At 41.5% G+C, this 27251-nt stretch overlaps 1 protein-coding gene across 10 annotated transcripts in view; it reads left to right on the forward strand.

Annotated features, from left to right (window-relative positions):
* The window catches only part of TRIM9 (tripartite motif containing 9), a 119610-nt gene that overhangs the window by 39597 nt on the left and 52762 nt on the right, over positions 1–27251 (forward strand). The gene's annotated exons all lie outside the window — the stretch shown is intronic.

The raw sequence follows: 27251 nt of genomic DNA on the forward strand, positions 1-27251 counted from the left end.
ACACACACACACACACACACACACACACACACACACACACACACACAGACACACACACACACACACACACACACACACACACACAGACACACACACACACACAGACACACACACACACACACACACACACACACACACACACACACACCCCTCCATAAAGACTAAACTCTTTAAAAGATATTACCAGAAAGAAACAGAGGATTCCCCTCAGGACTGGGAGGAAATGGGCTTGACAACTTGACTCACCTTGGGGCCCTTAAAAGTTGATAAATACTGTGAGAATACCTAAAATAAAGTTCATCTTAATATCATTAATAAAACATTTCATATATATGCAATAACAGTGCTTTGTGCAAAATATTTTTCAAGATTCTTTTCAATTCTGAGTTTTTGGTTGGTTTGTTTAGTCTACAGATAAATGACAAGTTCTCTCCATCAGTGTCAGGGAGAAGTTAGGGGTTTATTGTTGCTGTTGTTTAATCACTACGTCATGTCAGTCTTTTTGTGACTCCATGGACTGTAGACTGCCAGACTCCTCTGTCCATGAGACTTTCTAGGTAGGAATACTGGAGTGGATTGCCATTTCCTTCTCCAGGGGATCTTCTTAACCCAGGGATCAAATCCACATCTCCTACTTTGGCAGTGGATTCTTCACATCTGACCCATCAGGGAAGCCCATGGGGTTTATATTGTGCACTAATAACGTGTGTGTTTAAGTCACTCAGTTGTGTCTGACTCTCTGCGACCCTTTGGGCAGTAGCCCACCAGGCTCCTCTGTCCATGGGATTTTTCAGGCAAGAATACTGGAGTGGGTTGCCATTTCCTCCTGTGGAGGATCTTCCTGACCGAGGGATTGAACCTACATCTCCTACGTCTCCTGCAATGCAGCCGGATTCTTTACTGGCTGAGCCATCAGGGAAAGTGAAAGTCACCCAGTCACCTCCGACTCTTTGTGACCCCATGGACTAAACAGTCCATGGAATTCTCCAGGCCAGAATACTGGAGTGATTAGCCTTTCCCTTCTCCAGGGGATCTTCCCAACCCAGGGATCGAACCCAGGTCTCCTGCATTGCAGGTGGATTCTTTACCAGCTGAGCTATAAGGGAACCCCAAGAATACTATCCCTTCTCCAGTGGATCTTCCAGACCCAGGAATCAAACTGGGGTCTCCTGCATTGCAGGTAGATAATAAAGTGATGTGACCGCCAAACCCTAACTCTCAACACTTAGAGATTTATAGCCAATGATGTCTGTATCTGGAGGCAAAAATGAGGGTTGAAGAGGAATCTGCTTAAGTAATAGAGTCTGAGTGCATAGTGACAGTAGCTAAACTGAATTAGAGAATCTTGGCAACCTCTGTGCCTACATCAAAACTCTACTTTGAAAACAAGGACTCGTATTAATTTAAGAGTGATGAGCTGTCAGATTGTGCTGCTTCAGGTAACAGAATCACTGTCTCCTTCCCATTCAAAATCAAACCCATAGGGATTAAACACAAATTAAATGTTGCTAATAACAACAATAGCTAAAACACTAAGGGACTAGGCTGTTGATGATCAAACTTAATTCCCCTGAGAAGAGGAATTCCGGCAGACACACAACAGGGGGTGAAAAGATTTTAAAGAGTCTTTATTAGCTAAAAAGCAATTCTTATTAGTCTTTCTTAATCTTTCTTATAAACCTTGGCCCTTTTGTTATTTGCAAAGAGTCTCCTCAAGTGTTAGAAAGTTGGCAATTTGCTTTATAACATTTATAGGTCTTTTTTCCACCACTTTTTTCCCACTTTTTTCCACCTAATGCTTTGAAGGAAATATATGTTGAGAGAATTAATCTAATGACAAGCTAGATAAGGTATTAGTAGAATTCAGTAGCTGGATCATTGTGCCTGTTGTATGGATTGTCTGATTGCTCCATCTTTTCTTCGGGGAGCCCACACTAAAGTCCAAGTTTAGGATGATTTAGCTATTTGCAGTATACTCCTCTGCTAATTACACCCACACTGGCAAGTTAGGTGAATGCATCTTTTCCTGGGTGTTTTGTGTAAGAATCTCTCAACCTCGCTGTGCAGCAGAGGCCTGCCAGGGAAGCCCTGCCTGCCTTCACCTCACCCACACCAAATTTTTCTTCACTACTTGCTCCAGAGCAGTGGTTTGGCTGAGAGAATCGCAGCTCCTCTGAGTGGTACTGAGGAGGCCACGGAGGGAAGGATAGTGAGTAATGGAGAGAAAGGAAAGGAGCAACAGCAAAGGAGAGGGACATCAAAGAGAAACTGAGTGAGAGAGATGAGGTGAAGAGGTAGGAAGAAGGAGAAAAGATAGATAGAATGTTCAGAGACAAAGAGGGTTTCCTGTAGTTATCTGGTTATGATAATAATTATTGAAACCGGCAAATCAGAGCCTATCATTTCCTTACTAAAAACTCTCCAATGACTTTCCATCAGGCTTAGAACTAAATCCAGGCTCTTTATGATGACCTACAAAGCCCTACCTGATCTGGCCCTTAGTGACACCCCTTAATGACTAAAAACAATTCATCATCTCTTGCAGTTTCTATGGGTCAGGAATCAGGAGTGGCTTGGCTTGGTGATTCTGGCTCAGGGTCTCTCATGAGGTTGTGGTCAGATGTTAGCTGATGTCAAAGTCATCTGAAGGCTTGTGCAGGTTTGGAGAATGCTATCCCAGGAGGCTTGCTCGTATGGCTGGTTGTTTGCAGGAAGCCTCTCAGCATCAGCTTCTTCAAGTGGTCTGGGCTTCCTCACAGCCTAGCAGGTGAGTCCTATGCTGAGTATCCATGGAGAGAGCAAGGGAGGAAAGGGGGGAGAGAGAGAGAGAGAGAGAGAGATTTGAAACCACACAGAAGGAAGCTTTATCCTCTTTATGACCTAGCCTTGGAAGGTATATAAGTTCCCTCTGTCATACTCCAGTGATTGGGACAATCCCAAGACCCTCTCCACCTTTAAGGAGAGTGACCATAGGCCACTTCTCTTGGTGGGTCACGCTGTTAGAAGTACATCTAGAAAGAGATAAATATATAGATATGGCCATCTTTGGAAAATACTGTCTTCCATGGGGAGAATTTCCTGTGGTTATAATAACTATTTTATGTAATTGATAAATCAGGTAATATCAATTTGTCTAATGGCTTTCCATCAGTTACTTTCAAGAATTCCTTACTTTTAAAGCCTTATGTGTTAATAGGCAGGACATGGAAGCAACCTAGATGTCCATCAGCAGATGAATGGATAAGAAAGCTGTGGTACATATACACAGTGGAGTATTACTCAGCCATTAAAAAGAATACATTTGAATCAGTTCTAATGAGGTGGATGAAACTGGAGCCGATTATACAGAGTGAAGTAGCCAGAAAGAAAAACATCAATACAGTACACTAACGCATATATATGGAATTTAGAAAGATGGTAATGATAACCCTGTATGCGAGACAGCAAAAGAGACACAGATGTATAGAACAGTCTTTTGGGCTCTGTGGGAGAGGGCAAGGGTGGGATGATTGGGGAGAATGGCATTGAAACATGTATATTATCATGTGTGAAACAAATCACCAGTCCAGGTTCGATGCAGGATACAGGATGCTTGGGGCTGGTGCACTGGGATGACCCAGAGGGATGGTATGGGGAGGGAGGTGGGAGGGGGCTTCAGGATGGGGAACACGTGTACACCCGTGGCAGATTCATGTTGATGTATGGCAAAACCAATACCATATTATAAAGTAATTAGCCTCCAATTAAAATAAATACATTTATATTTTAAAAAAATTTTTTAAGCCTTATGTGACTGGGCCCTTCCCTATGAACCCCTCTCCTACCCCCACACTCATCTTTTTGCCACTTCTCAAACCTACTAAGCACATTCCCTCTGCATGGATCAGTTTTGTCTGAGATAGTCACCTGATTTGCTTTCATGCTTTATTCAGGTTTCTACTGAAGGGGTACCCTCTGAGAAAGGCTCTCCCTGTGAGTCCTCACTGCTTGCCCATGGACAAACTCACTTTCTCTCTCTCCTCTCTACCTCACTTTGTTTTTCTTCAAGGCTCTTGTCACCACCTGACATCATGGGTAGAAAGTTGGATAGATGGGTGGATAGATAGATGGATAGAAAGAGATGGAGACCATCAGTTCAGTTCAGTTCAGTCACTCAGTCATGTCCAACTTTTTGCGACCCCATGGACTGCAGCATGCCAGGCCTCCCTATCCATCACCAACTCCCAGAGTTTACCCAAACTCATCTCCATTGAGTTGGTGATGCCATCCAACCATCTCATCCTCTGTCCTCTTCTCCTCCCATCCCCAATCTTTCCCAGCATCAAGGTCTTTTCAAATGAGTTAGCTCTTCACATCAGGTGGCCAAAGTATTGGAGTTTCATCTTCAACATCAGTCCTTCCAATGAACACACAGGACTGATCTCCTTTAGGATGGACTGGTTGGATCTCCTTGCAGTCCAAGGGACTTTTAAGAGTCTTCTCCAGCACCACAGTTCAAAAGCATCAATTCTTCGGCGCTCAGCTTTCTTTACAGTCCAACTCTCACATCCATACATGACTACTGGAAAAACCATAGCCTTGACTAGATGGACCATATATATAATGTCATATATTAGATACAGATATAGAGCTTTGTTCTTTTGCTCTCAGCAGTATATGAATTCTATGAGGGCAGTAACTTATTTTGTTCACCACCTGTCTCCAATAGACAGAACAGTGTCTACCCTAGAGTAAGTGCTACTCTATGTGTATATGTGTGTTGAATGAGCAAATGAAAAAAACAAAGGGATATTACCTCTTCCTGAAGGCCATTCCCAAGTTGTTCTGACCAGTGTTAGCAGCGTGTCTGGGAGGATTAGGAAGGGCAGGGCTCCACAACGTGTATACCTGCTAAATGCTAAGTCACAATGAGACCCAGTATAATCAGTCTTTTCAATCTTGATGAAAGAATAAGAAAAGCTTATCATAGTACTTAGCTAAACTAGGTAAAGTTTGGTGTGATTTGTGAATTCAAAAGTCCAGCCCAGCCCTTCTTTGCCTTTGTTGGTTGATTGTGCCAAAATCAATAACCCTTGAGGCTTTCTGAAATAGTGGAGCATTGCCTTGATGATGATATATCAAACAGTTAAAACTTAAGGGTAAATAGGATTCTGTAATGGATTTAAAAGATTTTTTTTTTTTTGCTATGCTGGTCTGCTGGGTCTACTGTCATTGCAGTGCAGGGGCTTCTTACTACAGCGGCTTCTTTTGTTGCAGAGCTCAGGCTCTAGCATGTGTAAGCTTCAGTAGTTGCAGCATGCAGGCTTGGTAGTTGTGGCTGGCGAGTCCCAGTGTGCAGGCCCAATAGTTGTTGCCCATGGGCCCAGTCACCTCACGGCATGTGGGATCTTCATGGACCAGGGATTGAACCTGTATCCCCTGAATTGGCAGGCAGATTCTCAACCACTGGACCACCAGGGAAATCTTATAATGGATTTTAAAGGACAACTTGCCTTACATATTACTGGGTTCAAGAGAAATTGTACTGCTAAGGAGATGAGATCTCTTCAAGAAAATTAGAGATACCAAGGGAACATTTCATGCAAATATGGGCTCAATAAAGGACAGAAATGGTATGGACCTAACAGAAGCAGAAGATATTAAGAAGAGGTGGCAAGAATACACAGAAGAACTGTACAAAAAAGATCTTCACGATCCAGATAATCACAATGGTGTGATCACTCACCTAGAGCCAGACATCCTGGAACGTGAAGTCAAGTGGGCCTTAGAAAGCATCACTAAGAACAAAGCTAGTGGAGGAGATGGAATTCCAGTTGAGCTATTTCAAATTCTGAAAGATGATGCTGTGAAAGTGCTGCACTCAATAAGCCAGCTAATTTGGAAAACTCAGCAGTGGCCACAGGACTGGAAAAGGCCAGTTTTCATTTCAATCCCAAAGAAAGGCACTACCAAAGAATGCTCAAACTAACCGCACAATTGCACTCATCTCACATGCTAGTAAAGTCATGCTCAAAATTCTCCAAGCCAGGCTTCAGCAATATGTGAACCGTGAACTTCCAGATGTTCAAGCTGGTTTTAGAAAAGGCAGAGGAACCAGAGATCAAATTGCCAACATCCGCTGGATCATCGAAAAAGCAAGAGAGTTCCAGAAAAACATCTATTTCCAATCTATGCCAAAGCCTTAGACTGTATGGATCACAATAAACTGTGGAAAATTCTGAAAGAGATGGGAATACCAGACCACCTAACCTGCCTCTTGAGATATCTGTATGCAGGTCAGGAAGCAACAGTTAGAACTGGACATGGAACAACAGACTGGTTCCAAATAGGAAAAGGAGTATGTCAAGGCTGTATATTGTCACCCTGCTTATTTAACTTATATGCAGAGTACATCATGAGAAACACTGGACTGGAAGAAACACAAGCTGGAATCAAGATTGCCGGGAGAAATATCAATAACCTCAGATATGCGGATGACACCATCTTTATGGCAGAAAGTGAAAAGGAACTAAAAAGCCTCTTGATGAAAGTGAAAGTGGAGAGTGAAAAAGTTGGCTTAAAGTTCAACATTCAGAAAACGAAGATCATGGCATCTGGTCCCATCACTTCATGGCAAATAGATGGGGAAAAAATGGAAACAGTGTCAGACTTTATATTTTTGGGCTCCAAAATCACTGCAGATGGTGACTGCAGCCATAAAATTAAAAGACACTTACTCCTTGGAAGGAAAGTTATGACCAACCTAGGCAGCATATTCAAAAGCAGAGACATTACTTTGCCGACTAAGGTCCATCTAGTCAAGGCTATGGTTTTTCCAGTGGTCATGTATGGATGTGAGAGTTGGACTGTGAAGAAGGCTGAGCACCGAAGAATTGATGCTTTTGAACTGTGGTGTTGGAGAAGACTCTTGAGAGTCCCTTGGACTGCAAGGAGATCCAACCAGTCCATTCTGAAGGAGATCAGCCCTGGGATTTCTTTGGAAGAAATGATGCTAAAGCTGAAACTCCAGTACTTTGGCCACCTCATGCGAAGAGTTGACTCATTGGAAAAGACTGGGAGGGATTGGGGGTAGGAGGGGAAGGGGACGACAGGATGAGATGGCTGGATGGCATCGCTGACTCGATGGACGTGAGTCTGAGTGAACTCTGGGAGTTGGTGATGGACAGGGAGGCCTGGCGTGCTGCGATTCATGGGGTGGCAAAGAGTCAGACACGACTGAGTGACTGAACTGAAGGAGATGAGAGTTCAGACCTTTTCTGAAAGCCAGCAGAATAAAATCAAGTAATGCCTATGCTTACTCATTTAAGAAATTTAGCAACAACTTGAGCAGCGATGGCTCTGCTTACTACAGGAAGCAGAGAAAAAACATCAAGACATCTCTGGACCACGTCTCCTCACTCTTGAGCTACAGCCATGCTGAGCGACTCACAGTTCCCAATCAAACCAGGCCGTCTTACCCTTCCACAGCCCTGCTTGTTGGGAATGCTACATTCTTGAGCTTTTACCTCCTGGTGCTCTCTTAACCCACACCTGCCACAGGAAAACCAAGCACTGCATTCTGTTAAGTCCATGGTACACCGCTCACAGCACCATAACATTTTTTGGCATTCATGTAAGTTTGCATGCCTGCCCCCTGTCCTAGGGGCTACCCTGGTGGCTCAGCTAACTAAGAATCCACCTGCAATGTGGAAGACCTGGGCTCAGTCCCTGGGTTGGAAAGATCCCCTGGAGAAGGGACTGGCTACCAACTCCAGTATTCTGGCCTGGAGAATTCCATGGACTATATAGTCCATGGGGTCGCAAAGACTCAGACATGACTGAGTGACTTTCACTTCACTTCACTTCCACTATCCTAGACCACCAGCTTCTCCAGGGCAGAGTCTGGGGCCATGTTGGTGTTTGTGTCCTTACTAACTAACCAATGACCTTGACATAGGACACACTGAATAGAAGGATTTGATGGATGGACTGGCAGACAGACAAATGTGTGAACTGTCTTATCAGTGTTCTGTTGAGAAGATCGCTTTAAAAAATGGGGGAAGACATGCTCAGCACCCTGCTATCATTCTCACTGGGGAAGAGCCCTAGTGACTCTCCTCCTAGGCTGTCACATTGTACATGACTCCTGTCTGTAAAGTCTGTGAGGTGAGAATTCTCAGGACAGGCGTGGTATCCAACCTGACCTCTGCAGTCAAACATTCACATGGCAGGGACAGCCTATGTGATGATCCCTCCGTAAGTTGCCAGACATCCAGTTGAACCCTGAAAAGCTCTTAATGTGCAATGACTGGGGAATCCAACTTGGTAGAGCTAGATATTCACTGTGCTAATATTATAAAATGACACTTCCCTCCCTCTTCCAAATCTCCCTCAAGGATCTCGCTGTGGCCCACTCTAACTGGACATCCAGGGAAGGGAATTCTAGAGAATGTCATTCTACCCTCCTTGACGCATTTCAGAGCCACCACCTCTTCTCAGTTTCATACTACAAGCAGAGAACTGAAAAGCAGCCATAGAATTAGTTGGAGTTCGATTAATTCTGTATGTACATCTAATAAAAACAGATAAAAGTTATAAATCTTAATATTTGCTTTCCTCCCAAATTTCACATAAAACTGCTTTAGATGGAACTGGCCAAGAGAGCTTATGAGTTAACAAGTGTTTCAGCACGGCCCCAGATGGTCTGGTGTTTTGATTCTAGCTTGTTCTTCATCTTTTCTCTACAAGGCTTTACCTTTCTCTTCTCTCCATTGGCCCCACCATTCTCTGCCTTCCCCTCTTGGATACCCCTGCCATCAGTTTGATGCTCTGCCCATGAGACCACATTTTCTACCCCCTCTGATTTCTTTCTTCCCCAATACCTCACCTCTCTCCATACTTAAATCTATTAGCCATCAGCATACTGGAGTTCTATCATTTTAAATATATATCTGGAAATAGGCAGAAGATGATATTCTATATAGAAAACATTAAGAAGACAATTCCCACAAAACTGATTTTTTATGGAACATTCTGTAATGACATTCTGGATTCTTTCTGTACTGAGACATAAAGAATCTTATCTTCTTTAAGTCCTGAGACCAGGTATGTGATATCAATTAAAAGGCAGTGGGTTTGAGTCCCAGCCCATGGGTTCAAGTCCCAAACTGAGTTCTGGCTGGGTTCAAGTCCCATCTGAAGTGTGCAGTCTCAGGCGTGTGTGTGTGCTTAGTCAATCAGCTGTGTCCAACTCTTTGCGACCCCAAGGACTGTAGCCCACCAAGCTCCTCTGTCCATGGGATTTCCCAGGCAAGAATACTGGAGTGGGTTCCCATGCCCTCCTCCAGGGAATCTTCCCAACTCAGGGATTGGATCCATATCTCCTGTGTCTCCTGCTTTGCAGGTAGGTTCTTTACCGCTTGAGCCACCTGGGACATCTTAAGTAATCACATTCTTAGAAATTCAGAGATAGAAACATTATAGGAGATATAATGCATGCATGTTGGGACCTCATATAAGCAATAGCCAGGACATGGAAGCAACCTAGTGTCCATCAGCAGACGAGTGGGTAAGAAAGCTGTGGTACATATACACAGTGGAGTATTACTCAGCCATTAAAAAGAATACATTTGAATCAGTTCTAATGAGGGGGATGAAACTGGAGCCTATTATACAGAATGAAGTAAGCCAGAAAGAAAAACACCAATACAGTATACTAATGCATATATATGGAATTTAGAAAGATGGTAACGATAACCCTGTATGCGAGACAGCAAAAGGGACACAGATGTATAGAACAGTCTTTTGGACTCTGTGGGAGAGGGCGAGGGTGGGATGATTGGGGAGAATGGCATTGAAACATGTATAATATCATATAAGAAATGAATCGCCAGTCTAGGTTCGATGCAAGATACAGGATGCTTGGGGCTGGTGCACTGGGATGACCCAGAGGGATGATACAGGGAGGGTGATGGGAGGGGGGGTTCAGGATTGGGAACACGTGTACACCCATGGCAGATTCATGTTGATGTATGGCAAAACCAATACAATATTATAAAGTAACTAGCCTCCAATTAAAATAAATAAATTTAAATTTAAAAAACCTTATTAACAATAAGCTAAATGTTTTGTGCCAGGAATATATAGGTGTGATATTTACATAATTAAAAGTGGCAGAGGAGGAGGCTAGCCCTATGTTCACCCCGAGAAGGTTAAGGCCAGGTCTGGAAGAAGCAGACAGGACTGTAGCGGAGCAGTCTCAGCTCCTGGGAAAGGTTCAAGATGAAGGGACACCAGTTCCTCCATCTGCACCTGCCATAGGAACAGGCCTTCAAAGGCTTCAGAGAGCTGCTCTCACCCTAAGGAGGAAGTTGTCCAATGGGAGGGGTGGGAGGAGAGAAATTTTATCCTATAAAGATCATTTCAGGTTTGCCTTTGTGGCCAAGCACATCTGTAAAACTAATTTCAAGGTCCCTTTTGCTCACCAAAATTATTCCCACTTTTCTCAACATTACCAAAAATTTCCTTAACTACAAAGTCTTTCATTTGACAACCAGAAATAAAAGATTTAAAATGGAAATCTTTAGTTTAGATAAAATTTTAATGTGAATGAATTTCAATGAAAGGATAATGGGGTGTTTGGCCAATCACTCTTAAGGATCAGACTGGTGTCTGATCCTTCCTGGCTTTCAGAGGAGAAAGGAGAAGTTGTGGCATCAGGGGATAGGCTAGGGGGACAAGGAAGCTGCACAACACGGAGAGGCAGACTTTACCAGATTCAGCTGTAACTGTCTTCTGATGGGTGGGGACAGTGACAAGGTGGGGCACTGAGGAATCGCGAAAGGATACTTTCAATGGCGTTTGAAAACCAGCCCGCTTCGCATCGTGCATCACAGGCTGGGGAGAGAGGGGTTGATTAAGCTATCAAATTCTCACTCTGCAGAGGGTTCTCATCGCAGTCTTGAACAATCAGCATCCTCATTCAACGCCACATACCCATTCCCTCTTCAGTTCTATGCTGAGGACACCACCTCACTCCAACAGAACTTGCTGCTCCAGCCGTAAGCCCCTGTGTTCAGAAGAAAATGTGGCTTAGGGGGCTCAGGAATGAAACTCACTTTGTTAATTACATACTGCCTCGCCCATGGCTTGACAGGTAAAGAATCCTCCTGCAACAGGAGACATGAGTTTGATCCCTAGGTCAGGATAGTCCCCTGGAGGAGGAAAGTGGCAACCCACTCCAGTATTCTTGGCTGAAAAATCCCTTGGACAGAGGAGCCTGAGGGTCACAAAGAATCAGACAAGACTGAGTGACTAATGAGATTGATAATAATTTTTTCTTACAAATCAGAGTTAACCATTATGATTTGTATAAACGCTATTAGGAAATATGTTTATAAAACCTTATTTGAAACACATAATGTCATGTTAAGTATTGAAATAAAAATTAAAAACCTGAGAATGTTTCTTTATATTTCTAATATATATAATAAGTAATTAAGTTATTTTTAATTGATAAAATGATTTATTTCCCCTAAGAAGGGGAAATCATGGTAAAAGAGAAAAGCATATTCTTAGACAAAAGCAGCACCTAATTTTAACAGAGAAATACATAATAAGCAATTAAATTCATATCATACTTAAGAACAGCTCTGGAAATCTCTTCTTTTCAGGGAACTAATAGTTTCTGGGAAAAAGAGGAAAGACATTTGGGGGTGAACACTTGTCATTTGCTGTGAGGTGCTCTCAAATCTGTTCCCTCTACCTCAGATGAAAACATCATTGAAATTCACAGGAGGGCCAGGCTGTGCAGCCCACACTTGGCGGGTACAGAATGGAGCAAACTGCAGCTCTGAATAGGTTTTTCCGTGCACGTTGCTCTGTCTGTGTGATGCCAGTGGCAGATTCAGCAGTCACCTCACATAACCCACCCTTGCTCACACAAGCTTTTAACAAGCTTTTCTTTGGAAATGATTGCACAGTTATTTAGTCGTTTATAAAATCAACCAATTCCAATAGTGAGATTTATTTCTGTGGGAGTCAAATCTTAGATTCTAACTAACAGAGCAAAAATCTGTTGTCATGGAAACCATTCCCATTTCACTAGGCTGGAGCTTCAATTCACTTGCCTGGAGATGGATTGACAAAGATGCCGAGGAAAAGGGTGAAAAGAAATCAGACATGGCTTAAATCTATTTTTCTGAACAGTATCGATGATCACTATTGATTTTACTTTGGATGGGAAATTGACCTATACTGGATCCTAACAAACCTTTCAGTACTGGGGGGAAACGACCAAAGTATGTTTTAGAAGCTATTTAAGATAACCCAAAGAGTTTCTCTCTTGCCAATGACGAGGATCATTTATTAGAACAGTAAGGTTGTGTTTTAGTTTGTTCCAGAATAATTGAAGCCATGGTAGTTATGTTAAGGATAATTCAATTTCTTTGTATTTAAGCTTTATAAGTTAGATGTTAAGAATGTCAGAGAAGTAATATGTGGGTTTGTCATCAAAATGAAAGGATCGTGTGCATCTCAAATTCATACTCAAACCAAGCATGTCTGTTCACAAGTTCTTATTCCTACAAACTTATAGCATCGTAAGTTGACCAGAAAGAACATGTGTATTTCAAGCCTTACGGTATTTGTGCCTTCCTAAAAGGACAGAACACTTCTGAGGGTTGGTGGAGATACCAGCAGAGATGGTGTAAGCCGTTCCATTTTTTGCTCCATAGCCCCAGTCATCCCTGCTCCCTCTAAGAAATTACCACTTTTCAGATTAGGCACATATTTCCTCTTAAAGGACCTTCAACCAGACACATTTTTTTATTTTTTATTGAAGTACAATTGTGTTAATTTTTGCTGTACAGCAAAGTGATTCAGTTATACATATATATGTATTCATCTTTATAGTCTTTTCCATTATGATTTATCAGAGGAACTATCAGAATTTAGCTCCCTGTGCTATACAGTAGGACCTTACTATCTATCAAACCAGATACATCTTTTAAATTAAAGTGGCATCACTGTGAGTGGATATACACACCAGAGTTAGTGGATGCCATGTGGCTAGATTTCAGGTGCTGCTGGGTATCTGCAGCAGAAGAGAAGTGACAACATGGTCAGAGGCAAGGCTGAGAGATGACAGTCTTCATCCAAGGCAGCAACAGCTCCCAATATCAAGTATTACAGAAAATTGAGTGAAATATTTTTAGTAGTCATTCATAAGATTATTGAGGATTTGATAGATGTCTATTTAAATTCAGAGATTCAGTTGAAAAACAAATAAGGTCATCTGAAAAAACACTAAATATTTTTTAGGAAAAAAAAAAGTTATCCCACATCATGGGGTCTTAGAAAACAGATTAATTATATACAAGAAGTATTTATCCTTGGGGAAAAAAATTCATTTAAAAATAAAAAGCATAAAATATCTCCAGTAAAATATACAAACCTTAAATTTATAGCTTAATGAGTTTTTTATATTTATTTATATTTTATATTTATAAATTTTACATCTATTAATATATATGTGTATATATATGTGTATATATATATAGTACCCAGATCAAGATATAGAACATAATCTTCCCTCAGAGAATTTCACAAAACACTTTTCCAATCTTCCTACCTACCAAGGTCACCATTTTCCTGACTTCCATCATCATAGATTAGTTCTTTCTGACCATATGTATCTTTTTGTCTCACTTCTTTTAATCAACATAATGTTTTGAAACTCATTTATGTTTCATGTATATCATTAGCTTGAATGTATTCATTGCTAAGCAGTGTTCTATTGTATGAATATATAGAATTTATTTATCCATGTTACTGTTGATAGACATTTGGGCAGTTTCCAACTTGAGGCTGTTATAAGTAAAGCTGCTATGAACATTTTTATCTAAGTTTTTTGTGGACATATGCTGTCATGTCAGGTAGCTGTGTAACTTTCCTAGAAAGCATCAGTTTCCCAGGTGGTTTTGCCATGTAATTTTCAATAGCACGTGTGAGGCTCTCATCCTCACCAGCACCTAGTTTTGTCAGTCCAGTGGATGTGCAGTGGTCTCTCCTTGTGCGCCCTTTTTTCTAAAGAAGCTTTTTAAAGAAGCTGTGTTAATATCTGCCTCGATGTTATCATGGGGTCCTATGGTCAGAATAAAAATTCAGATATTGTGATTAAGATTTCCCAACCTCCCAATGACCCCATTGGGAAATGTAGATTTTCCAAGATAAGTAAAAGTTCAGGTGCGCTGAGACTTCAGGGTACTTATAAACTGATGATCCTAACAGGTTGAAGGAGAAAGATACACCTGATTCTTCTATAGTCACAACTCTCTCATTGACCGTAGCCCAGAAGATCCTCTACTTTTTAGGACTTGTGTGATTAGGCTGGTTCAGCAAGATAATCTAGGATGATCTCTTAGAATCAAGGTCCAAAACCTTAATCCCATCTGCCAAGTTCTTTTTGCCATGTGAGGTAAGATAACCCAGGTTTCAAGGATTTGGGTATGGACATTCAAGGAGCCATTATTCTGCCTACAACATCAAGAAATAGAATTGATATCCACAGATTGAACCAGTTCACCTGGAATCTGGTGGCTGAGCCCTGCTCTCAGTGACACTACGAGGCACAGGTACTCCCCTGGAGTGAACATTCCCCAATGCTGCTCAGTGGTATAGATGTCACAGGGTGGCTTTTATTCCTCCCAAAGGGTCACAAAGGCTGAAGAGCAGATGGGAATGCCACCAGTTGTATTTGTTTACCAGTAACGTTTAAAGCAAACTTGTGACTTCAACCTCATTTATAGGCTTGCTTAGCTTAGCTATTCTTTGATGTTGTAAAAAATATATATATATTTAAAAAGAGATAGAGACCGCTGCATCCTGCCATGCAACTTGTAATACTAGGGAAAAAAAGACACTGAAATCATTGAATGTTCAGAACATAAGAACAGCTGCCCAAGCCATCCTTATATAAGCACTTAACGTGCAAAAAAAGCCTTTTCTTTCCTTTATGGTCTGGCCACCACTGTGACTTACCTTTGAAAGTGTATTAGAGGTGGAAAAGATTCTATTTTGGGTCTAGGAGGTCAAGATAGGGAAAAGGGAAGAAATGTTGCAGGTTTGCCAGGTTCCATCTAAAAATAATATTTCTAGTAGGAACCTTGTTATAACCAGTATTAGGGTTTCCTACCTCTTCCAAATAATCACATTTTTAAATGTAATATACTTTTACAAACTATTTCTCCTCACTATCTATATAATTTATAAATTCTGTTTCAGTTATCAGTTTCATCCAAGGGTTTTTAGAATGGCATTTCTTAGTTTCTGAGAGATACATTAAGCGAAGCATTTGGGGGACTGTAGTAGGAAAGGTGAATCAAAGTTATTAGTTAATTTCTACTCAGTAATGGACAAATGTAGGTTGACATGTGATGACAAGATGGGAAGGCAACATGGAAAAGCACAGCAAATCGTCCAAATTAATTGGGGAGTGGGATTAAGATATTAAAGGAAATGTGATAAAGCCACAAATTTTTTAAAAAGGAAAAGTAGATTATAACAAATAGAAATATAAATAATGTTGGTGGAATAAAGCCAACCATATCAATTAATACAATAAATGTAAATAGCTCAAATTTCCCAATGACAGTGGAAAAAAATCAGATTGAGTTAAAAACAAATATAGTTTTGAAATAAAAGAGGAGCAAAGTTGTATGAGAGAGAGGAGGGTATAAATATAGCAATATCAGATAAAATGGAATTCAAGATCAAAAGAACAAGTGAAACATAAAAGGATAAGCTCTAATGTTAAAAGGTATAAATATTATTTAACAAACAACAGAGCCACAAATACAGAAAGCAAAACTAAAGGAGAATGGGATCAAAGACAATCTTTGTGGGAAATTTGATTACTTGTTTGTTTTAGAATATTGTAAGTCAGTTCAGTTCAGTTCAGTCGCTCAGTCGTCCCCGACTCTGCGACCCTATGAATCGCAGCACGCCAGGCCTCCCTGTCCATCACCAACTCCCAGAGTTCACTCAGACTCACATCCATCGCGTCAGTGATGCCATCCAGCCATCTCATCCTCGGTCGTCCCCTTCTCCTCCTGCCCCCAACCCCTCCCAGCATCAAAGTCTTTTCCAATGAGTCAGCTCTTTGCATGAGGTGGCCAAAGTACTGGAGTTTCAGCTTTAGCGTCATTCCTTCCAAAGAAATCTCAGGGCTGATCTCCTTCAGAATGAACTGGTTGGATCTCCTTGCAGTCCAAGGAGACAGATAACAAAAATTTAGGATATCTGAATAATGCAATTAACAAGTTAAATTGTGTTTACAAATATGTTACAAAATTTTATATTATACATATCATTTTTGTATTATATATATTCTCTCCCACAAAAAGAAAGTATATTCTTCTCTTACACTCATTGCATGTTTACCAGAAGCTATCATGTACTTGTATCTGTCCTCAAAATAATAATTATACATGTAAAACAGTAGAGATCTTATGAATCAGACATTCTGACCATAATCTACTCAAGTTATTAATAACAATCTATGATTTCACTTCCTATTCACTGGCCCACCTGAATTTTCCAGATCACTGTCTAGTTTTGGATCACTAAGGCTTTCTAGGTAAGCAAATACATGCAGTGAGGCCAGCCTTGTCTAGTCATCAGCAGTGGAAAAAAACTAGTTTACGTAATACACACTTAGGTAGCACCCCATAGGTTAGGACCTCTACTAAGGGCTTCAGAAATAATACCGGTGAGAGCTTGCACCTTAAGTAGGAAAATATCTATAAGAAGCTTTTGAAGAAAAAAAAAAAAAACTCACCCATCCATCCTGGTAATTTTAAAATGCAGATTAAAAAAATGAGATTCCATTCTTTGCCTACCAGATCACAAAGGCAAATACAAATGATAATATTTGGAGTGAGATATATAGGCGAGAATATCTACCTAAATATCACCTTCAGCAGGAGTGTAAGTTAGATGATCACATAAAGGGACATTTTGATAACATGATTTTTAAAACTCTCTAGGAAAGTTTGCAGATCAAGCAGTTTCACTTTTGGAAATGGGGATAATCAAGCATGTATTCACATATTTCCTGTATGGATTTCATTTAGCTCTTTGCAACAAGATGGAAACAAACTAAATATGCTAAAATAGGAGATTCTTTAAATAAATTGTGATGTACCTACACCCTGGGTTATCCTACAGTTTATCAGTGGATAGCACAGATTCTGGCTGCGGGCTCCCTAGGTTTGAATCCCTGCTCTGCTTCTTAGCAAATTTATGACGTTGGACAATTAACCTCTCTTGCCTTCATTCTCTCACCTATAAAAAATATGGATAATAATAGTATCTACCTTTGCTGGGCTGTTTTGTGAAAAAAGATGAGTTAAGATGTATAAACCTTTGCCTGCCATGTAGTAAATGTTACCAGAGTGGTTTTTAGCGATTAGTGTTATTTAGCTATTAGTCAGATATGCAGTAGAGTACTTAGTCAGATGGAAAAATATTTATATCATATTAAATGAAAAGGACAGATTTCAAGACATCAGTGAGTATATCACCTGATGTCCATTTTGTTGATATACACTGTATGCTGCTGCTGCTATTGCTGCTAAGTCGCTTCAGTCGTGTCCGACTCTGTGCGACCCCATAGATGGCAGCCCACCAGGCTCCGCTGTCCCTGGGATTCTCCAGGCAAGAACACTGGAGTGGGTTGCCATTGCCTTCTCCAATGCATGAAAGTGAAAAGCGAAAGTGAAGTCGCTCAGTTGTGTCCGACTCTTAGCAACCCCATGGACTGCAGCCCACCAGGCTCCTCCATCCATGGGATTTTCCAGGCAAGAGTAATGGAATGGGGTGCCATTGCCTTCTCCAATACACTGTATGGAGACATACATATTTGATTATAAGAGTATACAAAATTTTAAAAGATAAACATCAAGGGTTCATTATCAAGGCTATTAATAAACAGTGTGTCTCTGGTGAGACTGAAGTTTTTCTTTTCTTCTTCTAAGTCTCTTAATTTTCTGATTCTTCTTTCTTTCTTATTTTTGTGAGATGAACATGTTCTGCCTTTAAAATAAGGTGGGAAAAGTTATTTCTTAAAACAAATAAAAGTCTTACTCTTGCCAAGAAACTTGAAAGAATAAGTCATTCCTCTTTTGAGCACCTAACAATTCAGTCTCTGAAAAGCACAAAGCATTTCTATATGAAAAATAGTTTAGTGATTTTTTTTACCTTTTCGTATATATTTCTAAGACCATGTTTTAAACTGTTTAGTGAAAAGTCCTTATTGTAGAACTGAGAGTTTCTATCTGGAACATTTAAATACTATTAAGAACTGAAAACTTACAGATTTCAATCTGTTTTGCTTCAACTGTTCCCTGGTAGTATCAGACAAAGCAGAATGCTGTAACACCACTTGGAAGAACACAACAGAACAGTGTGAATGTGAAGACAGCTGGGGGATCCATACAGCTTTCTAGAAAAGGACTCAGAGTCTGCTGTTTGGGGCCCTCGAATTTACCTAGGAGAAAAGGCAACACACACACAAAGGAGATCCGTCCTATAATCCATCTCCAGGATGTAAAATTCAATATTTGCACAAAAACTTAGCCCAAGGAAGGCATATTTTTGATCCTCGGGTGTAAATACCTAGTAACTGCCTGACAACACGCCTGTGGTGGGTTAGAATATCCATAGAAAGGCTTGCTCAGCCTTGGGCAGAGTGGTGTTGACCTTCCAGCCTGTGTGCCTGCCACTTTATTAAAGTTTCAAGCCTTCAGTCACAGCAGTTGCTGCATGAATTCTTTCACGGCTTCCAGCACTCTAAGCAAAAACCATAGAGATGTGGCAAATCAATTTCCACCAAGAAACTATGAACGTTGGGGTGAGGCAACAGTTTTTTTGCTCTGCTCTGAGGCAAAAAATGGCTCCTCTATTTCATTGCTGAAGAAAACCTGCCGTGTTGATTTGCATCTCCATTTTGAGAGCTTTCTGTCTAAGATGGAGAAATATTTGAAGTTTGGTGGATACAGTCTGTGTAGATTATCTCTGAAATTCAAACTCTGGCCAGAACTGGCTGAGTCTTGCTAGGAAAGCAGACACTTTTCATTTTCCCTTATAAGTGGAGAGGCTACATTTCTGTTGTTAGTCATTAGAATATTCTAGTCTTCCTCTGCTTCATTAGAAAGCCTATGGGAGAGAACTTTTAAATGTGATATTATTAAGATCAGAATGGTGGTATTTGCAATGCAGTGACAGTTCCTTGAGGGAGGGATTTTGTCTCCTTTATCATAATTTTCCTGGCCTGAGTCACTGTGACTGGTCCATGGTAAAATGGGAGGTTGATTAAATTAAAATCATGAATGGAAAATTATAATTGCTATCTGTATTAGTTAGTTTTGCTGCAGTAACAAACAAGCCCCCAGATCTCAGTGGCTTACAAACCAAAGGTTGATTTCTTGCTCATGTTATATCATGGGAAGTAGTCTCAAGTTCCATTCTAGCTTTCTCAGGCCCCCAGCCACCATGTGGGATACGCGCTGTGGCATTCTGACCTGGCTCATAACAGCCCAGCTCTAAAGAGTTGAGGATGCACATCTCTCCCCAACTCTGTTCAGTGATGCCATGTTGGTGACCTGAAATCAACTATGCATATGAACCGTGGGAATTGGCAGACACTACAAATCAAACTTCATTTGTTGTTTTTGTTTTATGAGGGCCAGTTTATCAGTGCACCCCTGGATCTGTGTGACAAAGAGGAAGAGGAAAAAAGCTAGCAGAAAATCACAAGGCCTCTTCAGGTTTAAAGTAAATCACATGGCCAAGGGTGACAGTAGGGCAGGGATACAGGCAGGACACATGCTCCACCTACAGGAGGTCCTCCAAGTTCTATGGCAAGGAACAAACAACTATGCATGCTACAATATACCCTGCTGTCTGGATAACTGTAATTGACCAAACCCCAAACTGGGACATGTGACATGACCAAGTATTTTAATCACTTATGTATGTGTGTTTTAACACAATTCTTATTGTAAAAACTTACTACTTATTAAATGATTACAATATGCCAGGTGTTGTATAGAACTTTATATAGTACATAAGTCTCACCAGTCTCCCCCGTCCTATGATACAGGTACTGCTACTAACCACATATTGCAGATGAAGAAACTGAAGGCTAGAAAATTGTTTATTAGATGGAATGCCCTGGACACAGATTCGGAGAGTTGAATAGGGATGGTTAGTTGCCCAGTGGTCTCATAGATCCATCTACAAGGAAGTGAGATGACCAGAACTGAGCAGAGGGAGGAGTTGACCTGCAGGGGCCTCCTCCATTTCCTGCAGGGAGTTCTGGAGCTGGGATGACCTTTAGGGATTGTTCTCAAATCAAGGCAAGAGGGTCCCAGCCAGTCTCCAACCATGGGGTTCTGGCTCTTCCATATGTGAGTGGCAAAACCTTAACTCAGGAGTATCTAGACCTCTGAGCCTCTGCAAACTGGCAGGGGAGTGCTTGGAGTTGAATAGGACATCTGTTAAAAGTGCTCATCAAGGTCCCTGGTATTTAAGAAATGACCAATATGTTGACAACATTTGAGTTTCTTGTTTTTACTTTTTAATTATATAATATCAATAATATAGTAAGACTCAAAAATCAGTATTCTTCAAGAAAAATTGTTATTTTCTGGGAGGGAATACTTTCCTTCAGAAGAGTATTCCATTGATCCTCATTTCTGTGTTTTGTGTTGACCTCCGTACCCAGGAAGCAGGAGGCTAGGCCACAGTCTGCAGCAGGGTGCACTATGTCAGAGCTGCCCAGGGAAGGAGTAAGGTTGTTTTGGGGGCCACCAAGCTGCCTTTGCCTGTTTGCCACCTCACCTATTTTGTATGATTCTTGACTGACTCTTTGTGACCCATCTTGTGCTTGTAGTTTCCGATCCTAGACAGCTAGGGAGTTTCCTTTGATTTGTTCTAATTTGTCTCCATCCAGCATTCATAGTATTAATAAACTGAGGGGGGAAATGACAGATGAATAATGTTCACGGCAGGAAAAGGAATGAAGACGTGGTTTTCTGTCTGGGAAGGCTTGCCAGCTGGGCGCATGCACTGAATTCATTACCTGTTTCCTGAGCCTAAGTGATGGTGGTTCTGAGACATGCTCCACAGGGGGTCCCAGGTTGAGCTCCGATCTCTCTTAGCATATACTCCTTTGGGAGGCTAGGCGAGCCACTCAGAGGAGAAGTTGGAGGGGGAAAGCAGGAGAGGAGAAAAGGGGTGGAGTTCTTTGTTTCTCTCCTCCAAGCTCAGAACAACTTGCCATCTTTCTGGGCGATCTTGGTTATTCCAAGCATGCTCAGAGCTCTGGACTAGAAATCTGTCAGTGCTTCTGTGGCTACATCATTTTCACACTCCCATTCACTTTCTAATCATGATACCTTTTCAGTAAATGAGAAAACAAATATCCAAGACATCAGAATGTTATTGCTTCAGCATTACAGACAGCTTCTGATGTCTACATATATAGCCGAAAGCACACACTAAATATTTCCATCTTCTGTGTTCTGGTATAAATTTACAGGGCTGCTCTGTGGTCCTGAGTACAGAACATCTCTGTTAGCATATAGCAGGAATTTAAATGCTCCTGGTAAACAAAATAAATAAATAATAATGTTCTTTTACATCAGATGTGGCTTATAAATATGATCAGAAGACTGTCCTATAAAAGCAATACATGTATAAATCCTTAGAAGAAGAGCATTTTCTGGTGATAAATAGTTTCTAGGATTTTTCATTGTCTGCTGCTCCATTTCTACAAGGTGGCAAAACGTAAGAGAAAGGTTTCTAGATATTTATCTTATAATGCAGTTGTTTGTCAAATACCAGAACAATCATTAGCCAGGAAGAAGGCCTAAATATAGACACAAAGGGAAGAAATCTGCAAATAAATTGAGTTGTGCCGCTTACATACTGCTTTGCTATATAAAATCCAGGGAGTCGGTGAGGCCAACACTCTTTGTCTCAGTTCAGTCCACGTCAGTCGCTCAGTCTTGTCCAACTCTCTGCGACCCCATGAATCACAGCACGCCAGGCCTCCCTGTCCATCACCAACTCCCAAAGTTCACTCAAACTCATGTCCATTGAGCCGGTAATGCCATCCAGCCATCTCATCCTCTGTTATCCCCCTCTCCTCCTGCCCCTAATCCTACCCAGCATCAGAGTCTTTTCCAAAGAGTCAACTCTTCACGTGAGGTGGCCAAAGTACTAGAGTTTCAGCTTTAGCATCAGTCCTACCAGTGAACACCAGGACTGATCTCCTTTAGAATGGACTGGTTGGATCTCCTAGCAGACCAAGGGACTCTCAACAGTCCTCTCCAACACCACAGTTCAAAAGCATCAATTCTTTGGTGCTCAGCTTTCTTCTGGCAACCCACTCCAGTACTCTTGCCTGGAAAATCCCATGGATGGAGGAGCCTGGTAGGCTGTGGTCCATGGGGTCACTAAGAGTAGGACACGACTGAGTGACTTCACTTTCACTTTTCACTTTCATACATTGGAGAAGGAAATGGCAACCCACTCCTGTGTTCTGCCTGGAGAATCCCAGGGACGGGGAGCCTTTGGGCTGCTGTCTATGGGGTCGCACAGAGTCAGACACGACTGAAGCGACTTAGCAGCAGCAGCAGCAGAAGCTTTCTTCACAGTCCAACTCTCACATCCATACATGACCACTGGAAAAACCATAGCCTTGACTAGACGGACCTTTGTTGGCAAAGTAGTATCTCTGCTTTTTAATATGCCATCTAGGTTGGTCATAACTTTCCTTCCAAGGAGTAAGCATCTTTTAATTTCATGGCTGCAATCACCATCTGCAGTGATTTTGGAGCCCAGAAAAATAAAGTCTGACACTGTTTCTACTGTTTCCCCATCTATTTGCCATGAAGTGATGGGACCGGATGCCATGATCTTCATTTTCTGAATGTTGAGCTTTAAGCCAACTTTTTCCTCTCCTTTTTCACTTTCATCAAGAGGCTTTTTAGTTCTTCTTCACTTTCTCCCATAAGGGTGGTGTCATCTGCATATCTGAGGTGATTGATATTTCTCCCGGCAATCTTCATTTCAGCTTGTGCTTCTTCCAGCCCAGCGTTTTTCATTATGTACTCTGCATATAAGTTAAATAAGCAGGGTGACAATATACAGCCTTGATGTACTCCTTTTCCTATTTGGAACCAGTCTATTGTTCCATGTCCAGTTCTAACTGTTGCTTCCTGACCTGCATACAGATTTCTCAAGAGGCAGGTCAGGTGGTCTGGGATTCCCATCTCTTTCAGAATTTTCCACAGTTTATTGTGATGCACACAGTCAAAGGCTTTGGCATAGTCAAGAAAGCAGAAATAGATCTTTTTCTGGAACTCTCTTGCTTTTTTGATGATCCAGCAGATGTTGGCAGTTTGATCTCTGGTTCCTCTGCCTTTTCTAAAACCAGCTTGAACATCAGGGAATTCACAGTTCACATATTGCTGAAGCCTGGCTTGGAGAATTTTGAGCATTACTTTACTAGCGTGTGAGATGAGTGCAATTGTGAGGTAATTTGAGCATTCTTTGGCATTGCCCTTTTTTGGGACTGGAATGAAAACTGGCCTTTTCCAGCCCAGTGCCCACTGCTGAGTTTTCCAAATTAGCTGGCATATTGAGTGCAGCACTTTCACAGCATCATCTTTCAGAATTTGAAATAGCTCAACTGGAATTCCATCATCTCCCCTAGCTTTGTTCATAGTGATGCTTTCTAAGGCCCACTTGACTTCACGTTCCAGGATGTCTGGCTCTAGGTGAGTGATCACACCATTGTGATTATCTGGGTCATGAAGATCTTTTTTGTACAGTTCTTCTGTGTATTCTTGCCACCTCTTCTTAATATCTTCTGCTTCTGTTAGGTCCATACCATTTCTGTCCTTTATTGAGCCCATCTTTGCATGAAATGTTCCTTTGGTATCTCTAATTTTCTTGAAGAGATCTCTAGTCTTTCCCATTCTATTGTTTTCCTCTATTTCTTTGTATAGATCACTGAGGAAGGCTTTCTTATCTCTCCTTGCTAATCTTTGGAACTCTGCATTCAGATGCTTATATCTTTCCTTTTCTCCTTTGCTTTTCACTTCTCTTCTTTTCAGAGCTATTTGTAAGGCCTCCCCAGACAGCCATTTTGCTTTTTTGCATTTCTTTTCCATGGCAATGGTCTTGATCCCTGTCTCCTATACAATGTCATGAACCTCTGTCCATAGTTCATCACTCTGTCTATCAGATCTAGTCCCTTAAATCTATTTCTAACTTCCACTGTATAATCATAAGGGATTTGGTTTAGGTCAAACCTGAATGGTCTAGTGGTTTTCCCTACTTTCTTCAATTTAAGTCTGAATTTGGCAATAAGGAGTTCATGATCTGAGCCACAGTCAGCTCCCGGTCTTGTTTTTGTTGCCTGTATAGAGCTTCTCCATCTTTGGCTGCAAAGAATATAATCAATCTGATTTCGGTGTTGACCATCTGGTGATGTCCATGTTTAGAGTCTTCTCTTGTGTTGTTGGAAGAGGGTGTTTGCTATGACCAGTGTGTTCTCTAGGCAAAACTCTATTAGCCTTTGCCCTGCTTCATTCTGTACTCCAAGGCCAAATATGCCTGTTACTCTAGGTGTTTCTTGACTTGCTACTTTTGCATTCCAGTCCCCTATAATGAAAAGGACATCTTTTTTGGGTGTTAGTTCTAAAAGGTCTTGTAGGTCTTCTTAGAACCGTTCAACTTCAGCTTCTTCATTGTTACTGGTTGGGGCATAGGCTTGGATTACTGTGATATTGGATGGTTTGCCTTGGAAACGAACAGAGATCATTCTGCCATTATTGACTCTTTGTCTACTATAGTATAATTCTGTACTATAGTATAATTTTTTTCTATGTATATACCAGCACCTGATCAACAATTCTTATTGGGCATCGGGTCTGACTTATATTATACAGACACCTTGAATTACAAGGCTGGACTCTAAGAAACCAGGTGGCTCTAGTTTTGTGTAGTTGAATGAATTTGACCCTCTACTCAAACCTCCAAATGTGATAACTAAGGCATAGGTTGCAATAAAGGGGGAAGAAAACTGTGGTAGCCCAGCAAACTCTGACTCATTCAGCAAAAGAGGGAATATAAATTCTAAAGTCACAATAACATAATGTCTCCTTTAGAATATGATTGTCATTCTACTGCCCTCTGTTCCAAATGAGACTCTCTTCATCCCTTGGGCTCCTGAAAAAGTTCTTGAGAAGAAAATTTTTACCCCAAGTTATAGTGTAGCTGGGGCTTCCCTGGTAGCTCTACTAGTAAAGAATCCATCTGCAATGCAGGAGATCCCAGTTCGATTCCTGGGCCAGGAAAATCCCCTGGAGAAGGGATAGCCACTCCAGTATTCCTGGGCTTCCCTGGTGGCTAAGATGATAAAAGAATCAGCTTGCAGTGCAGGAGACCTGGGCTCAATCCCTGGGTTGTAAGATCCCCTGGAGGAGGGCATGGCAACCCAGTCCAGTATTCTTGCTTGGAGAATCTGCATGGACAGAGGAGTCTGGCGGGCCACAGTCCATGGAGTTGCAAAGAGTCAGACACGACTAAGCACAGCACAGCACATAGTGCAGCTGGGACCTAGTATTCAATTACTGAGTAGCCCTTTCAGCAACTGTAAGCTCACTTTGTTCCTTTTCTTCCTAGGCTGTCTTGGTTTAGACTCCTGGAGTCTAAGTACCTCAATCAAAGTACAAGCAATGAGGGTATCCTCCAACAGATCCTGTTCCAGGAGTCTGCCCTGCAAATCCCACCCTAGTCAGTCCACAGAGGGTTATGGGCAGGAAGGAACAGATGAATAAGAGTTAATAACAGCCAACATTTATTAAGCATGCACCATGTGCCAGCAGGGTTCTTGGCTTATATACAGTACCTCATGCAATGCCCACAGCACCAAAAACCATAGTATTCTTATTTATGGATGAGGTAGAGCTATGCGTGAGATGTGAACAGCCAGTCACTGGCACCACTTATGAGTTTGGAGTGGTTTCCCTTACCATGATTCTTTGTTAGCAGGAGCCGTCACATTGATGAAGGTACTCAGCTCTCACAATAATCCAGCCACCTATCATTATTTTTCCCACTTTTTCCATTGGAGTAACTCTGACAGAGGTCACTTTCTCAAGGTCATGCTTAGGGAAGGACAGTATCTGAACCCTTCTGAAGCCTGTGCTCTCCCACCCCACAGTGGCAGGCAGCATGCCCATTTTTAAAGAGATTCAGTGACTGACTTCCTATTTAGTCATGCACATATAAGCAAAAAACCGTCATACAACCAAGAAATACAATTTTAAGATTCTACCCTTTTACTAAAAAGATGAGTGGATAATGCATCATGTTAGCAAGGAGGAGAAAAGGTATTCGTTTTCAAAGAAGGTGATGTGGGGAAAGGAGTTTGTAATTTCCAGGAGGCGTGTTGCCGCAGCTGCTAGGGGAGGAATTTTGTATCAAGTACAGTGGTAATGACTGCAAGTAATGGTGAGCTCCTATATAAGGATTAAACTATAAGAGGTAACTTGTCCCCCACATAACAAGAGGCCTGGTGGTAGGAGACTTCAGGTGTTGGTTAAGATGCTAAAAGATGCCGATGGAACCTGGCACTGTCTCCGTTCACCATCCTCCCTTTCCATGTTTATCTTCGCTTCTTGAGAGTCCCAAAGCATCTGCCGTAAAGTTGGGAGCAAAAGGGAAGAGGCTGCACCAGCCACACTGGTCCCATGTTAGCAGAAAAGCAGAAGCTTTCTCAGCCCTCCAGCCTTCCAGCCAGCTTCCACTTAGATCTCATCAAGCAGCTGTGGGTCCCCTGTGCAGTGTGGAAGGAAGAAGTACACCTTGCTTTAGGAGGCTAGTGTGGAGAGGAGGTGGGGTGGGCTGTGCTGGGAGAAGGACATGTATGTGCTTGGGAGAAGGTTGATGAGAAGGAGCCTCATCCTGCCCTTTGTATTCGCCATTACATATAAGTGACCCCGGGCATCACAGGTGCTCTCACCCTTCCTTCTCTCATCCTGTTAACCACTTCATTCTTTCCGCTTTCATCCCAGTAGCACTTTGGGCTAAATAGTGTTGATAAGTATCAGATCACCTGCATCACTATTTTTTTTATTTAAAGTTAAATAACCCATTATTGAATTAATTAAGTAATTAATAAGATGAGGGACTTC

Source organism: Oryx dammah, unplaced genomic scaffold, assembly GCF_014754425.2.
Source record: "Oryx dammah isolate SB20612 unplaced genomic scaffold, SCBI_Odam_1.1 HiC_scaffold_26, whole genome shotgun sequence".
Lineage (NCBI taxonomy): Eukaryota > Metazoa > Chordata > Mammalia > Artiodactyla > Bovidae > Oryx > Oryx dammah.